This window comes from Protopterus annectens, chromosome 9.part0 (genome assembly GCF_019279795.1).
Source record: "Protopterus annectens isolate FY-2018-M chromosome 9.part0, PAN1.0, whole genome shotgun sequence".
Lineage (NCBI taxonomy): Eukaryota > Metazoa > Chordata > Ceratodontiformes > Protopteridae > Protopterus > Protopterus annectens.
In genome coordinates, this window is record NC_056743.1 from 1745330635 (window position 1) to 1745349433 (window position 18799).

The following is an 18799-nucleotide window of genomic DNA, read 5'->3' on the forward strand; positions in this document are numbered from 1 at the left end:
GATGGCGTTGGTTTAAAATGCAAGTCTGTAGGCCTGAATACACCCTCAAAAGCTGGTGCCTGCACAGCGGCTCCGGACCCATCCAATGTAGAGACATCTGCAGGTTCCATAGTCAAAGCATCTCGCGGCATAACAGACTCTGAATGGGTCTCAGTAGAGGCCTGGGAATCTGAAGTAGCGGGTTATCAGGGGCTGTGAAAGCACCTCACTGAGTACTGGCGACTAGCTTAACGGAAGCATTGTCGGCAGTTTTAGACCTATGCGGTCTGTTCTTTATCCTTACTTTTTTTGGAATATCGGTAGTCAGATGGCTTACCGAAGCCATTTCTGGATAGTTATACAGAGTACCAAAATTTGCTGCAAAAATAGACCAATGATGAATAGTTTGGGGGTTGAATAAGGCACAAAACCGACAGCGAGGGACATCATGGTCTGGGCCTGGGCAAGGAATGCAGTACGAATGAAAATCTTTATGAGGTATTTGCTTTCCACAGGCAAGACAACGGTTAACTTTTACTGACATCAGTTAAGAGCAAGCTAAAGGATCCCCAGCGGGGTACTTAGCTTTTTTGAAGACTTCGGTTCTGAAACTCGAAAACGAAAATTTCAGGAGTTGGCTGACTGGCACTTGCGAACTGCTTCTGCTTCGGGCACCCCACGGCAAGAAAGACTGATGAAATGGCGTCGGCTGCATGTTTCATACCCCTGACATCATGGAAGAAGAGACAGCATCCGATGCAGGGATCCAAGACTCTGATATTCAGGTCGGCTGAGGGCTACCTGCAGGCAGATAACCCAAATGTAATGACTGCAACAGTGAAACACAAAGAACATCTCTCTGTCTGCAGAGATGGAAGCTGAGGAATCATTATATCCAGGTCCTGTGTGTGTTGACACCAAATGTTCGTGAAGTACCACTGCAATTTCCTCATATGTAGTCTTGCATATGGAATGATGAGAATGCAAGAGGCCATGTATCCCGGAACTTGCAGGTATTTCCTTGCAGGGAGCTGGAAAAGGCTTGCCGAGTCATTGAAGCAAACTGAGAGTTGTCTGCTTCTCCTGGGTGAGATATATCTGGACGGCTGTGTTCATACTCACTCCCAGGAATGTTATCTCCTTGGATGGCACCAATTTTGACTTTTCCTCGTTGAGAGTGTAACCCATGGAAGACAGAAGAGTCTTTACAAATGCTAGATCCTTTAACATCTGTTCCTGAGAATCTGCTTCAATTAGACAGTCGCCCAAGTATGGATAAATCTGAATTTTCTTCTGCCTATAAAAAGCAATGACTGGAGCCAGGCACTTTGTGAAAACTCTGGGAGCAGTAGATAAGCCAAAGGGCAGCGCAGAGAACTGATAATGTTATTTGCCCACCCTGAAACAAAGGTATTGCCTGCAACTTTCCCTGAAAGGGATGTACAGATAAGCCTCTGAGATCCAAGGTTACCAGCCAGGAATCCTTTTCTAACATTGGTAGCAACTGATGCAGAGTGAGCATTCTGAACTTTGGAATTACCAAGAAAGAGTTCAGAATGGATAGCTCTAGGGTAGGACACCAGGTGCCTTCTTTTTTTGGAACTAGGAAAAGTCTGGAATAGAAACCCTGGCCTACCTGCTGAGCAGGAACTGATTCTATTGCTCCCAGATGAAACAGAGACAACATTTGTTTTTCTACTTCTGCCCTTTGGTTTGGAGGAGCGTTTGGGAATCCTTTGGGAACTGGAAAGGTGTGGAAAGAAAACTTGTGCCCTAGGGATACAGCTCTCAGTACCCATTTGTCATCCGTGACAGCGGCCCAGATATTTGCAAAAAGGACCAACCTTCCCCCTAAAGGACTCTCCAGGCAGGCAAGAACACGCAGAAGTTGGATAAAGTCATTGAGAGTGTTTAGACTTAGATGCAGGCTTAGAACTTCCCGCCTTGGAAGTGGAAGTCTGCCAACGCTTAGACCTTTGAGTGGTAGCCACCTGCCCCCTAGAAGATTATTAACCTCTAGTCCTAGAATGGTTCTGTCTGCTGGTATCAGGAAACGTCCAACTCTTAGAAGGGGAATTCCTGCTAAAGCGAGGAGGTTGAACTCGCAGAAAATCCTTAACAGTTTGCATAGACTTGGCCTTATCCTCGATTTTTTTGAGCACTTCCTCTGCTTTGCTGCCAAAAAGATTGTCCTTATGCAAAGGTACATCTAAAAGCTTAGCTTTGACAGTCTCTGGTAGGGGCTTGTTCCCTGAGCCAAGCGTGCCTCCTGATAACAGATCCAGTAGCTGTAGCCCTGCAGGAGGCTTCTAGAATGTCAAAACCACAATGTAAAGAACGCTTATTAACAAGACTGGCAGAATTCAGCAAATCCTGCATATCCTTATACTCTCTGCCAACAGAGGCACACTTGCTATCCTAGACTTAAATAGCCTCCGGTACTTCAGCATATGAAAAAGACAATTCGTAGATCTAATAGCAAGAGTAGCAGAGGTATAAAAAGAAGTTATGTACTCACCATAACGTTCCATCTGAGTAAGTAAACTTCATTTGTCAGCAACCTGTGGGTATCGAATCCATATTGGATCCGAGCTAGCAGCTTCAAACAGCTAAGATCCGAGCTCCAAGCTCCTCCCCTTACCCATAATCCCCTGCCATCCCTCTCTGACCTCAGATGGAGTTTGCTATAGTAAAACAGCATATTACAACAAAGGATCACCTGCAACTCCTAACCTGGTGTTATCCGGAGAAAAGGACAAGGAATCCTTCTAGAACGCACTACAGGTTAGGGGGATGGAGGCGGGAGGGTTGGTTGCTGACAAACGAAGTTTACCTACACAGATGGAACGCTATGGTGAGTACATAACTTTTTTATCTGAAGTAGTTAACTTCATTTGTCCATCAACCTGTGGGACAGTGTCCCCAGCTACCCAAACGTGGGGGGTCCTCATGGAAGGATATTCCGGAGCACTGCAGAGCTGAAGGATGCTCTCCCTCTGGAAACTAGATCCAACTTGTAAAGCTTAATGAAAGTATGGGATGAAGCCCAAGTGGCTGCTGAACAAATGTCATCCAAGGACACTCTGGAGCAATAGGCAGCAGAAGTAGAAATCGATCGGGTAGAATGAGCGTGGACTCTTTCAGGTTCAGGTCTACCAGAGCTTTTATATGCAAAAAGTATACATTGGGAAATCCATCTGGACAATGTAACTTTTGATACTGGTTTGCCCAAAGAGGGTCTTGCAAAGGATACAAAGAGTTGCTCAGATTGCCTATGTTCAGCGGTCCTGTGCAAGCCTATGTACGTCCAGAGAATGTAATTTGTATTCACCCTTATTTTGATAATTTGGAAAGAAAACTGGTCAATTAATAGATTGATTAATATTGGGCTCAGAAGCAACTTTGGGTAGAAAGGAGGGATTGGTTCTGATGGAAACCTATCTTTATGGAAGACCAAGTACGGTGGTTTGACGCAAAGGGCTTGAAGCTCCGAAACCCTTCTAGCCGAAGTGACAGCGATAAGAAAGGCCGTCCTTCCAAGATAAGTATTTCAGATCCACCAAGGCTGCGGGTTCAAACGAAGGGGCGGTCAAGGACTGGAGAACAAGGGTTAAATCCCATGGAGGAACTGCGTCTTTCACCGGAGGCCTTAAGAGGAAGGTGCCTTTTAAGAAAGTGTGACATAATTTGGAAGATGCTAAGGAACAGAGATCACTTCCCACATGATAATGGGAAATCGCAGCTAACTGGACTTTGACCATAGAAGAGCTAGCACCTTAGTCGAATAAGGTCAACAAAAATTCTAACACCGCTGGTATGGGAGCTGTAAAGGGATCCAACTTTCTATGCTCCGCCCAGATAGTAAAGCGTTTCCATTTGCTGTTATAAACCTTTCTTGTAAAAGGTTTATGAGCGGCCACTAAAATAGCTTTAACAGGGGAGGAGATACCGGGAGTTCTAACTATTACTGGAACTGGATCAGCCAAGCTGTGAGCTTGAGGTTGTCCAGGTTCGTAGTTGGTAAACCCAGTGGGTGAGAGATCAGATCCGGGGTGGGATCTAGAATCCATGGAGGATTCACTAGATGAGACCATAGGCATGGGAACCATGTTTGACGAGGCCAGAATGGGGCTATGAGGATCACTCTGCTCCCCAACAGACGGGCTTTCTGCAAGAATTTTAGCATTAGGGGAAGAGGAGGATAAGCATAAAGTAGACTGGATGGCCAAACATGCACCAGAGCGTCTCTGGGGGATTCCCCTGGTGGGGGAATTAGAGTGAAGTAGTCGCTGCATTTTGCGTTCGAAGAAGACGCGAAGAGATCGCAGCAAGGCTGACCCCACTTCAGGAAGATTTACTTCGCTATTCTGGGGTTCAGAGACCATTCGTACGGCGAGAGGATGGTTCGACTCAGCCTGTCTGCCAAAATGTTCAACTGACCCGGAATGTGCGTCGCTATGAGAAAGCGGTTGGTGGAGATCGCCCATTCCCAAACTCTCATGGCCTCTCTACAAAGTGGGTAGGATCTGGTTCCCCCCTGTTTGTTGATATACCAGACCACTGACATGCTGTCTGTCTGAATTGCAGCTGTCCCTAAGGGAAGAATGGCCTGGAGTGCTTGCAACGCCAAAAGCACCGCTCTCATCTCTAGGACATTGATATGCAATAAGGTCTCTGAATGGGTCCATGTGCCTTGGACGGATCTGCCCATACAATGCCCCCCCTACCCTAGGCGAGAAGTATCCGTGGTCACCGTGGCTAGAGGCGGGGACATAGAAAAGGGGTGCACTATCTGGAGGACCGGTGACTGGAGCCACCAGAGCAGGGAATTCCTGCAAGCCCTGCTGAGGGGGATGGGTGAACTCAGTGGGCGTAGCAGGATGGACCATTGAACCTGTAAGGTCCATTGTAGTAACCTCATGTTAAAGTGCGCTAAAGGTAGCAGATTGATCGTGGCCGCCATGGAACCTAGAGCCCTCAGAACCAATTCCGCTGGAGGAGCAGAGGATTGTAAAAGGGCCAGTACGTGGAGCTTCAGAGTACGAATCCGGTCCTGAGTCAAGAAGACTCTCAATAGGTTTGTGTCTAATCTGGCTCCTATGAAGTCTAAGATCTGGGTTGGATGAAGGGAAGATTTGTTGAGGTTGATTGTGATTCCCAGCCGGGAGGCCAGGTGGAGGAAGTAATCTCTGGCTGAACATAGGAGATGCCTGTTGGGGGCGGTCAGGAGCCAGTCGTCCAGGTAGGGAAAAACCTGTATTCCCTGGAGTCTCAGGTGGGCCACTACTACTGCCAAACTTTGAACACCCTGGGGGCTGTGGTGAGACCAAAGGGGAGAGCCCTGAACTGGTAGTGACTGGCTCCTAGCCAGAAGCAGAGAAACCTTCTGGATCGTCTGTCCATCAATATGCGGTAGTATGCATCCTTGAGGTCTATCGAGCACATCCAGTCATTCTCCTGCAAGAGAGGGAGAATGGACTGAATGGTGACCATCCGGAACTTTTCTTTGGCCACTGACAGGTTTAGTAAGGACAGGTCGAGGATTGGCCTCAAGTCCCCCGTCTTTTTTGGCACCAGAAAGAACCTGGAGTAGAAGCCCGATCCGGACTGGTCTAGGGGGACGCGCTGGATCGCTCTTTTTTCTAGCAGCTGCTTTATTTCTGTGGCTGCTGCCTCCCTTTGATTGGGTGGGACATCGAGGAGGCTCCGGGGTCTGGGAGGGGGATTCAGAAAGGGGATTTTGTAACCTCTGGATATGATTTGAAGCACCCAGCGATCTGTTGTAATGGACTCCCAAACTGCTAGGTGCCTCGAGAAACGTCCCCCGACTGCCTCCAGAGAGGAGCAGTCGGGTAACCCCTCAAGGCTGTTGCGCGGGCTAATCCAAAAAGGGTTGTCTCAACCCGAAATTCTTCGGTCCCCCTCTGCCTCTGGGCCGGCATCCACCCTGTCCTCCTCTGCCTCTGAAGGACGAGGGGTCCGAAGCGAAATGGGACTGTTGAGACTTCCGGAACCACATCTTCTTCTGTCCCCTTTGGTTCCTGGAGAAGGACCTCTGGGGAGCTGAGAAGCAGACTCCGACGGCAGACATCTTCCAGTCTTTCTCGCTCTGGACCAGCGTGTCGTGGATGGTCTTGCCAAAAAGCTAAGAACTGTCAAACGGGGCATTTGCGAAAGACACCTTGAAGGGTTCCGCAAAATCGCAGAGGCGGAGCCAAGCATGTTGTCTCAAAACAACGCCCGCTCCACTAGCTCTAGCGGCTCCTTCCGTAGCATGGGAGAGGAGCCGCATAGAAGTGTTCGAGATGGACTTAAGAGTGGCCATTCGAGCTGAGAATACCTTCTTATCCTCAGTCGACATGGACTCTGGGGGCGACCCGGCGTATTCCTTGAGATCCTGCTGGAGTCGTATGACATGTGCCATATAGTTGAGCGACCTTACCGCAAAGGTAGCTGAAGCGAACATCCGCTTCCCTAGGCGGTCCATCGTCCGAGACTCCTTGTCGGGAGGATGGACAAAGGAACTCTCCTGGGCCAGTTCCCTCTTGGTGGCAGCCGCCATCAACATGGCATCTACAGGAGCACCCTTGCTCCATACAGTCCTATCAGTGGGGGGGGGGCTAAGGATTTTATCCGGTCTCTTTGGAATGGGCACAACAGTGTCCGGTTCCTTCCATGCCCTGGTAGTAATGAGATCTACCAGGGGATCGGCGGGAGGGGACACCCAAGAGGTAGATGGGCCTGCGTCAAACGCCGCCAGAAACACAGACTCATCCGAGGAAGACTTTTGGGCTGACCACCCCCCTCTAACTCGAAGCATTTCCATAATATCTCTGAAGGAGACGTCCTCGGGCGGTGAACTTGGGGAACCTTCCCCTTCCTCTAAGTCCGTGTCTTCTGTCAAAGACTCAGGTGAGTTCAAGTGCCTCCTCTTGCACTTACGTTTGTGAGGGACCTCCTTGGGGGGGGGGCTGTCCGAAGAGGCCTCACCAACCAAATCTTCTTCCTCTAAGGGAACCATCTGGGACGTAGGTGCAGGCTGTCCCTGGGTGATGGAAGGTAGGCCCGTCTGACAGTGTGCAGGGTGGACCCATAGTCGGAGCCTGGGGCCTGGAATCCCTCGACAATACCCTCTCCACAACATCGAACGCCGAGGGAGAACTGCTCTCTCTAGGATCCGATGTGTGGATCGGGGCCGGCGAAGCAATTGGATCCGAAGGGCCAGTATACTCTGACCGAGATGGAGCCAAAGACACACGGACACCTCCGGATCCGAAGCTCAGCTCTCGGCTCTGAGAGCTCGGATCCGAAAAGGGATCCGACAAACTCGAGGGTGCGGTCAGAGCCAAGGTACGAAGCACTATTGGCACCGAACCTCCCCTAGCTCCTATGCAACCCGGATCCGAAGGGTCGGAGAAGGAGCAATCGGGGTGAAAAAGGGGGTCGAGCTCCCCCCGGGGGGGGGGGGGCATGAGCACTCCCATCTGCAGCTGGGCCTAGAGGAACCTACGCATCATCCGGTCCATATCTGCATCGGACAAGCTTCGGGTGGACCTAGAAGAAGCCACCGAGGCAGGCCGGGAGTGCCGTCTCGATGACCTCGAAGGCGACCGGGTCTCCTCCTCCGGCTCCGGGGAGAAGCGAGGTGAATGGAGCCTGGAAGGAGAAGGCCCGGAAGCCCTGGGAGAGGCAGCTTGTTTAGCTGGCGGAGCCGAGGAGGAAGACTCGGCCCACCGCTTGTGGTGTCTATCTTTCTTCTTCTCCCACCTAGCTTCCCTCTCCTCCTGGCCTAAGGTGGGAGGTTGAGTCCCAGCCAGGGGAGCAGGGGTGGAAGGGGGCACTGCCGCGACAGGTGCCACCAAGGGAGATGAGGTAGAAACCGAATCCGGGGGTAAAAGTCCCGCCAGAATCAACTTCGACCTCCTGTCCTTTAGAGCCCTGGGGTTGAAGGCTGCACATATAGTGTAGCCTGAGGAAAGGTGGTCAACCCCAAGGCAAATAACACACAAAGTGTGGCCATCCGCTGGGGATAGCTTATGGCCACACTCGATGCATTTAGAGAAAAAAGTTTTTGGGGCCTCAGACAGTTATACTAAAAACAACACAAGGCCCAAGACACATGCCTTCACACACACGGGGAGGAATGAACTACACTAAAATTAACGAGATAACAATATTATAAAGGGTTTTAATACTAGGGAGCAACACACACAACAAGCAATATCAGTCTACAGAAAAGTTAGAAAATAAATATTTTTTCTCACAGAACGACTAACTCCCACGCCTGGAACTCATTCAAAGCTGTTGATTCAACCGCAGCAAACGAGATCTGAGGTCAGAGAGGGATGGCAGGGGATTATGGGTAAGGGGAGGAAACTTGGAGCTCGGATCTTAGCTGTTTGAAGCTGCCGGCTCGGATCCGATACCCACAGGTTGATGGACAAATTAAGTTAACTACTTCAGATACTTTTTTACCCCAGCTGTCTAGGTTCCTAGAATCTCTGTCAGAGGTAACAGGATTTTTGGTAACAGTGGCCTTAACTCCTTTAGTGCCTTGAGAAATAACATCTGGATCAGCCAATGGATTACCAAAAAGAAACAGATGAGAATCAGGGACTCTAATACTTGTTAGGTTTCCTGGGAGCAGGAGGAACCGAATTTGAAGTCAAGGAATTTTCCAGAAAAACATCAACCACTTCCAAAACTGGGGGAATAGCCAGAGGCTGATGCTGAAGTAAATACAAAAACTAGTAAAAAATGTACAATCCCGTAACAGACTCGATAAAGGCTGTCCCACACAACGTCACCAAGCCAGCAAAATCAGACTCTTCAGTCCAAGATGTAAAGCCACAAAACTTTAATACACGATAAAAATTAAACATAGGTTAAGCGCTTTCATTTCCAAGTAAACGGAAACTTCTTCAGAACAAAGCAAAACATCACATAACACACCTATATATATTGTCCATTAAATTGATTCATTGATTCATCAAATCCAATTATTCAATCATACAATTTAAATTTTGAATTTTAAAGTAACATGATGGTATACCTAATGTTAACTTAAAAAACATAAAAAACGTATAGTTCACATATCAACTTCCTTTCAGTACCTTAGAATATGTACCTTGTACTGTTTGTGCGCAAAATCACAAATTCATAAGTTCATAAATCACATAACTGTACAATGTCTGATTGACTAGTCGTTTACATAAAAAATGTACATGTTGTAGTGTATAAATAGTATACAGTATATAAAAAATTAAATAAATAGATAGAATCAAATAGAATTAATATGTAAAATATTTTTAAAATGTTTGTGTATATAAATAATTGAATAAATAATTGATTAAATGTTTAAGTGTAAATGAAAAGGTAAATACCTAATATATAGTGGTAAATATAAAGTATGATATATTGTAATATATGTAAAATATAAAATATAAAAGTTCCATCATAGGTTAAAATGTTGAATTGTTAAAATATTAGAATATCATAAGTTAAAACATTCCTATAATTTCAGGCCTTATCTTGTATTTTCCTTTTAATCTTGCTGGCTCTCAGTTTTAAAACTGGTAAAAGGGACATGTGGTCATTCAACCCAGGGGGTGTGTTGGAATCAAGTCTTAGTTGCCAAATAAGCTCCCTGTAACTGAGTTGGTTCTCCCAGTCACCACCTCTACTGTTTTTTGACACCTTTTCCAAAACCCAGAATTTGTAGGTGGCCTGTTCACAACTTAGGGTATGCCTATAAAGGGCATTAGTTTCCTTCTTCCTGGTAATATCATATGTATGTTCATATACCCTTTGGCGCAGATGCCTCTCAGTTTTCCCTACATAATATGCCCAACAGACAGTACAGTATGCTAAATACACTACTCCACTGGTATAACATGTACAGTAACCTTTTCCTTTTAATACACAATTGATGGTTGGTAGTTTAATTTCATCCGTGTTAACCATGAATGCACATTGGTGGCACTTACCACAACGGTATGTACCCTTTCTTTTGTTGTTGTCTTCCCCTTGCCACTTTCTCTCAAAAATAGTTTTTAAGTTTGCCCCTTTTCTAAAACTGTAACGTATACATCTGTCAAATATCCCTGCACTGTTAGGCATACTCAAACATATTCCAGGTCCTATTAATGACCTTTTTTACTAAATTAGTATTTACACTGTATGTCATAACCAAAAAAGGGGTTTCTGAGGTTGTTTTAGGTGTTACGCAATCAATGTCCTCCAAGTTGTTTCCCATAATGGTGTGCTCACTCACTCTCTCCGTGTTAAGTAAGGGAACATATTTCGTCCCCCATCCCTGTAGTATTTCTTCCTTTAACGGAGAAATAATGGAATTGGGGTAACCTCTTTCCTGGAATAGTTTTTGTACATAATCTAATTCCTTTGTTAATTCCTCATATCTTGTTGTCATCCGTGCCACTCTTACCATCTGCCCTTTTACAATATTCTTCTTCTGTAATGGGGGGTGGTTACTGTTGTAGTGAAGATAGGCATTTGAAAAACACGCTTTCCTGTAAATACTAGATATAAATGTACTATTGTTGTAATCCTTCTTGATCGTAAGGTCAAGGAAGTGTATTTCATCCTTATTAAATTCATGTGTAAAACGGAGAAATGTAGTGGATTCATTAAAATACTGTAAGGCCTCTAAGGCCTCTTCCTGTGTACCTCCCCATACAATTAATATGTCATCTAAAAAGCAATAATATTGAATAATATTAGTCATAAAGGGTGACTTAAAAATGTAATGTAATTCCCAGAAAAGCATAACAATATTAGCAAAAATGGGGGCACAAGCTGCCCCCATTGCAACACCATCAACTTGTAAGTAAATTTCATCCTGAAAGTAAATGAAATTATTTTTTAAAACCAATTCAATATTCTCTAGAATAAGTCTAAATTCATTGTTGGACAAAAATTTGAATTCAATTAACATATACTCAAACCAGTCTAGTCCAGTACTGTGCGGAATAACAGAAAAAAGGTCCCAGACATCTATAGTAAGGAATGCATAGTGGGGTTTAAAGGACAATTGGTTTAGTTTCTTTAATAGATCCCACGAATCAATAAGAATGTGTGTATATAGTTTATAAAAAGGTTTCAGTTTGGAATCTATGTATATTGCCAAAGGTTGTGTTTTTGAACCTTCAGATGTTACAATGGGTCTCATTGCCACATTTTCCAACCCTTTATGAGTTTTTGGTATACCAAACATTGTTGATAAAAAAGGTTTTTCCACCTTAAAAAATCGGTATAGTTTCTCATCAATCAGACCTTGTGTTAAATTGTCTTCTATCACCATGTCTATCTTTTGATAGGCTATGTTTAACTCATTTCTGGAAGAAATAGTGTATCTACCATACTCATTTAAAATGTCCATCATTTTGGCAGTGTAAGTCCAGTTATTCATTAGAACCACACCACCCCCTTTGTCAGGTTTCATGATCCTGATGTCGGGGTATAAAACCCTAAATTCTTCTAACGTCAGGCGTTCTTCTACTGACAAATTAAAACTGACCTTGTGTTGTTTGTTGTGACATATTAGTGTTTTCAACTCATTAATAACTACATTTTCAAAATTGTTAGTCACACTGTAAACCAGGGTTATATGTACTCCTTCTAGTTAAGGCATTCACCTGACCCCTAGTGTTGTTAGTGGTGTTGAAATTAACATTAGCATTGGCATTCTGTCTTGCCAAGTATTCTACATTTAATTTTCTAATAAATAGTTTTATGTCTAGGAATAATTCTGCCATGTCCAACCTCCTAGTTGGTACAAAAGAAAATCCCTTTTTACATAGAGAAAAATGTCTGTTCTCAATTTTCATGTCCGTATAATTGTAAATGAAAAATTCACAACCTGGTTGACTAACTACGATATTATCATTATTAGATGTAATAAGCTCTGTGTCTAAAATCCCAGTATCCTCAATCACATCTTCCCTTACATTTGATAGACAATACAAGTTTAAATTCTGTTCATTGTTGGGAGGAACAATCAATGTACCAGTCTCGAAACCAAAAAACTGTTCAATATCCAATACAAGGTGTTCCTGACCAATGTACTTTTGGTTGCTCACATCAACCTCTTTGTCATTGTCCTTTCCCATAATGTTGTGTTCCTTAACTAAATGAAAAGATGTGTCATGTCTAATACAAGAGTCAACTGCTAGTATCTCGGTGCATGCTGGTTCATTACCTGAGCATATGTGGGGTGTGGGTGTAGGTTCCGTATTCTTTCGGACCTCCTTGGTCCGTCCTGGTCTAAAGGGATGTCATTTTCAGTTTCGTTAATCCCCCTTGGACTATTTACAGAATCTAAATCTGTATCACCCCTATTGTTAGGGTATTCATATGGTCTAGATTGTTTGGACCTAATGTCTGGTTGGTTCCAACGTGGAAAACCCTTTTGAAATCTAGCCCTAACATACCCATTGTTTTGTCCACCGTGATTGTTGTTGTGATTGTAGTTATGAGTTAATAAATATACTTGTTCATGTTGGTAGGCCCAGTCATCTCTCTCTAATTTACCCATTTTCCTTTTGTAGTTCTTTTTCACAATATTATCAACATCATTAAACAGCCTTAGGTAGTTGTGTTTGTATTCCCTTATGGTAAATAGTAAGTCATCAGTAATTTCCTTGTTAATTTTGTCTATTTTACCACTCAGTTCATCAATTAATACATTGTTGTTGTTAATCATAACCTTAATAATGGCTAAACCACAACCATTCCAAATTTCCACAATATCTTTGTATAGCGTTGAATCCATAACAGTTTCATTAGGAAATTTGTTTAACCTAAGTCCCTTAGGGACATGTTTTCTAATCAAACATTCATTTAAAAACCAATTGTCCACGTTTAAGTTTTTAAACTTTAACATATATTTTTTAAGTAGCTTACATTTCTCTGCGTATGAAGTATCATTTTGTTTTAGTTTTAGTCCTTGTTCGGGTCGTTCCACAGACCCAAAACTCTTGTTTAGCCATTCAGTTAAGTTAATATCTGCATATTTGACAAACACGTTGTCATTGTGTCCAGTAATCTCCTCTTGTGAAGAGTTCAAATCACCGTTTTGCCGTCCTGAATCTCCACAAGTTACTTCGTTCCTCCTGCCCTTCCTAATAGAATTGACGTCACTACCTCTCACCGGTTGTGCGCAAGGAATGATGTCCTCCGACCTCTGCGTACTGGTTTCCGGTTGACTAAAGGCTTGTAACAGCCTTGTAAGTTCGCCGATCAAAGACTGCTCGTTTCTGGACTGTGGGACTCCTCGGTTGTCTGATGTATCCATAAGAAAGTCACTGGTAAAACAGGATACAGTCACTGTTGAGAGAGGATACCCAAGAGAGATGGTGGGCAAAAATATTAGAAGTGTACAATGGTTGGGGAACCAAATACAAGGCCTTATTAGGTCAACCTTTTACAAAAGTGGTGGATTTTGATAGGAAAACAAAAAATTACCAAGGGGCATGTGTGGTGGAGTTTAACGCGTTTGCGGACTTGTTCACACACATAGTAGAAGCTAATTGGTGTATATTAAAAACCAATAAGGAGGTTTATGAGGTGGTAGGGAATAGACCTCATTTCACTTACAAGACTGGTATTAATTTTAAGAGACTAATTGAGAAGGGTGAAAATAAAGACAACACCAAAAAAGCAACTAGCTCATGTGGTAGGTGTGGGCAATGTTCATACATTTATAAAGAGGAGTCTATAAAACTGAACAATGGTTTAGGAAGTATACTTAAATTTTGCAAAGGTAATTGTCACACTAGAATGTTAGTATATTTGGCTATTTGCACACAGTGTTTGTCTTTCTACATAGGAAAAACTGAGAGGGCACAAAGACAGAATATACGAACATATCAATGATATTAGGACTAGGAAAGAAACTAGTGCCCTATATAAACATTCAGTCCTTTGTACTTTATGTAGTTTTACATTTGGGATCATTGACTTGGTTAAGAATAACCCCGGGGGGGGTGACATGAAGAATGTATTACTTAACAGGGAGCTGAGATGGCAATTGAGGTTTAAGGCTAATGTTTCCCCAGGCCTCAATGAGTACATCAGTATAAAAGCTATTTTAGCAGAGAGCAGGAAAAGTGTGATTGATTTTATATATATTGTCGTTATAGGAATGTTTTAGTTTGAATGGTTTAAAATAAACATACAAGATTTATTACATATAGCACTATTTTATATTTGTATTTTAAGATAATGCCTACACATATGTGGGACATATGACAATTTAAATATTTAATTTATTTAATTATGCATTCATGATTTAATTTCATATATATTTTTTATATTTATATCTATTTAATTGTTTATAAATTTATATATTTAAAAATTTTTGGTAGTGGTGCTGTTTTGATACACTACCTCAACAATTTTAAGTACATCACACACCACTTGCTGGTGGTGCTTTAAATTTTAATTAGATTTCAATTAATATGTAATTAAAGTAAATGATGGTACTATATATAATCAGAGTAGCACTGGTATAGTTTTATCTGAAGAAGTCTCATCCTGAGACGAAAGCGCTCATCTGTTGTTGGATTTACAATAAAGATTCAAAGATTTTTCTCATTGGTGACTTGGAACCTTTTCTTTGCATTACTTTGTTGGCTTTTAACTTCATTGATTGGAATTATTAACTTTCTGACATTCGTTAAGGCAAGAAAAGTGGATCCCCAACGGGTACTTAGCTGTAGTCGACTTTAACTTTGTAGTCGGAAACCAAAAAATGTAAACTGTCAACTGGCACTCGTGCAAGAAATGCTTCTGCTTCGGTCTCCGCGGCAAGGAAGACTGAGGAAGTGATCGGATGCCCTTTACAACAGATGACAGCCGATGTCATTTTTACTTACCTTTGGTATTCTGGCCGATCGAGGGCTACCGGGAGCCGGATAACCCACTAGTTAGGACTGCAACAGTGAAACATGATGAACATCACATGGATCCCCTGTAACCACCCGTGGGCAGTGACTATTGCTGTACACTTGGTGAAAACCTAGGGGGCTGTGATGAGACTAAAAGGCAAGATCCTGAACTGGTAATGACTGGCCCCCTACCCAAAAACAGACACCTCTTGGACTCCACTGTGATCTAGGAGACAGGTGTCCCAGATGTCTAAAGAGCACATCTAGTCATTTACCTTGAGGCACGGCAAAATCACTGACAACATGATCATTCTGAATTGAGTCATTTTATGGACAAGTTTTGGCTGGCAAGACCTAGAATTGGCCTAATGTCCTAGTTCTTCTTTGGGATTGAAAAAAAAGAATCTTTAACAAACTTATGACACTCTGGTTTGGTGAGACCTCCTGGATGACACTTTTGAAACAGGAGAGATCTCCTGATGAGCTGCTTGAAACATTTCAACAGCAGCTTCTGATGTGGTGGCCTTTGGAAAAATGGTATGGTGCTGCCTATGGATATTTCTCACATCCACACAGCCTGTGTGAAAGTCACTCCACAATTAGATGCTGAGAAACATCACTCAAAACTGACTCTAGAAAAGAGCAGTCGGGCAAGCTTTCAGGGGTGTTGGTTCAGCCTTTGTAAGAAGGCTCTCTGAACGCTGGTTTTGCTGATCCCTTTGATCACATGACTGATGTCCATTAAAGCAGCCACATCTGCCATAGATGTCAAACGGTTAATGATGGGATTTCCTGAACCATAGGCCACGGTGGTGCAGCGGTTAGCGTCGTCACTTCACAGCATGAGGTTCTCCCATTCGATTTTTAGCTGGAGTGCCTTCTGTGCAGAGTCTGCACTTCCTCCCCCCGGTTGCGTGACGTTTAAAGACATGCAGGTAGGTGCGTGCATGAATGGGTGTGCCTTCCTTGAAGGAGTCAGGCTGGCAACTCGGCACCGTGAAAATCCACTGCCAATCATTAGTGGATCGGAATTCCGCTGTGGTGACCCCTAACCGGGAAAAGCCGAAAGACAGAAAGGGATTTGGAACCCTTCTGATTCTGGATTAAAGATCTTGAGGGCTCTCAAATTTGACTACTATAGCATCTTGCTCATACTTCATTCAGCTTTTCTTTTACAGCTGGTCCAAAAGTGAAAAACCATTAAATGAAAAATTAGTAAAGGATACTTTAAATTTGTCTACACAAATGCACAAGCAGAGCCAAGCATGGTATTAAAGAATTATGCCACTGCCTGTGGTCTTGCTGCTCCACAGGCAACACTGTACTATGAACGAATGTACAAATTTGAGATGCTGAGCCTGGTATTTAGCGAGGTCTTCTGTTTAGAGGACTCCTGAGTCATTTGTTGACTGAAAGTATCCACAGTTTGCTTGTCTAGGTCCCTTTGGAAACTATTTATGTGGGTTAACGAACACTCAGGGCAAAACTGCCTGAGGTATTGACACACTGTCTATTGACCTAATCTCCTTATTCAGGGAATGGACAGTTCATGGCTCCGAGTCCTTTCCTGGTTTCAGCCGAATAAGAGTCCAGAACAGAAGTGTTAGACTAGAACAAACTATCCTTAAGGACACAAAAAAGTTATGTACTCACCATAACATTCCATCTGTGTTGCCCATTTTCATTCTTCAACTTTTGGGTTTGGATCCAATCAAACTCTGCTGCTTCTTCAAGCTCGTGGAACATAAACTCTCAAGTGCCTCCCCTTACCCATAATGCCCTAGTCAACGAACATACCTCAGATCTAGTTTGCTGCCCCTTATAACTGCAAAGCAGTAAGAAATGAAAAATAACAGAATCTAGGACACACACAGAGGAACAGTAGTTCTCCTTTGAGAAATTTGGAAAGAAAACTGGAAAGGTTGATAACCTGATTAATACTGGTTTCCGACGCAACCTTAGGAAGAAAGGAAGGATTGGTCCATAAAGATACTTTATGTTTATGAAACATCAAATAAGGAGATTTAGATGACAGGCCTGCAATACCAACTCTACTCTGACAGAAGTAACAGCAACCAAACAGATAAGTTTTCCAGGTCAAAAATTCTAATTCACACTTAGCTGATGGCTTAAAAGGGGATTGGGTTTAAGACTGCAAAATAACATCGTAAATCCCAAGGAGGAGTGGGACCTTTAAATGGAGGTTTAGGTAGGAAAGTTCCTCTGCGAAAGGCTTTGCAAAGTCTGGAGGATGCCAAGGTTGAATTATTTAATCCTATATGAAAATTGGAAATAGCAGCTAATTGCAACTCTTACAGTAAAGGAGCTAGCACCTTCACTAAAACTGTAGCTAAAAAGTCAAGAGCCTTAGGAACTGGTGCTGAAAAAGTGTCTAAATTCTTTATGCGCCAAACAGATCTTCTCCATTTACTTTTGTACATTTTTCTGCAGGAAGCTTTGTGGGATGGTTAAGAGAATGTGATGGACAAGGGAGGAGTACTGGGCTGTCTAGCAATCAACATAACTGGAGAAACCATGCAGTCAGCTTGAGGCCTGGAATGTCTGGATGAGTTTGCTTGTAGGATGAGACAGCAGGTCTGGAGTTAGATCTAGGTTGGATGAAGATGAGACCAAAGGAAGGAAACCAGATCTGACAAAGCCAGTAAGGGGCAATGAGGATAACTGTGCTCTTCAACTGTGATGCTTACTGAAGGAAATTGTGGATGACTTAACAGTGGAGGTAAGCATAAAGGAGACTGGAGAACCAATAATGAAGTGGAGCGTCTCTCACTCGCATTATGGTTGGCACGATCGACAGAAAATTCTGTCACTTTCATGTTGAGAGACCATTCATGAGCCAAAAGAATTGACCTAAACTTGTCTGTAATCACACTGGACTTACCTGGAATGTGGCTGCTATCAGAAAACGAGTGGATGAGATCACCCATTGCCATACTCTCAAAGCTTCTCAAAAAAGAGGGTAAGATTTGGTTCCCCCATGTTTTATTGATGTACCAGACCACCAACATTGCCCATCTGGACTGCAACAGTCCTAGTGGGGAGTGAGTCATCAGTGGGTGGAATCACCCAGGAGGTAGATGGGCCAGCGCTAAAGGCCTTCAGGAATACATACTCCTCTTGGGAAGGGTCGTCAGGGGACCAACCACCCCTTTGTTTTACAAGTTCTTAAACGTCTCCAAATGGGACATATCGGATGGTGATCTGGGTGACCCTTCCCCTTCATCAAAGTCAGTATCTTCTGTGACAGACTCTTTCACAGAGTCTAACTGCCTCCTCCTACATTTCCTCTTCCTGGGAACTTCTTCAGTGGGATACTCCAGAGAAGTGTCGAAGGGATTAATATATCCTGCTGGGTGGTCTGGAGACTGGGTTGGGCTGGCTGTCCCACTGGCACAGCTGACGGAGGATCTGGATGCAGTCAAATGGAGTCGGACAGTCAGAACATAAGACAGAGAAGTCTGAACTCTGGGAACAGAAAAAGCAGAATGCCAAGGAGAAAAAGAAATCGATGGATCCGATAAGGCATGCTTATGGACAGTCAGCTCCCTCCACCCTGAAAGAAAACTACTCAAGGAAGGAGTCAGAGCTGAACTGTTTAGCGTCAAAACTCTAAGGGGCAGAAACAATGCCAACAGCTTCAGAAGAGACTCCAACCCTCCAGAGCCAGCGCCACGGCTCCAAGAGTTGTCTGGCTCCGAAGTGCTCGGTGCTGGACCATTCAGACACCATCAGAGTTAAAGATGCCAGTTCTGGTACTTTCGGATCCAACGGCTCAGAAACCAAAGGTCAGATCAAAGGAGGAGCCAATAACGGAGAAGTAGTGCTGACAAGGGTCTCCGGACCCAATGGGGTTGGAGCCAGAAGAACTCCCATTTGAATCTGCGTCCTAAGGA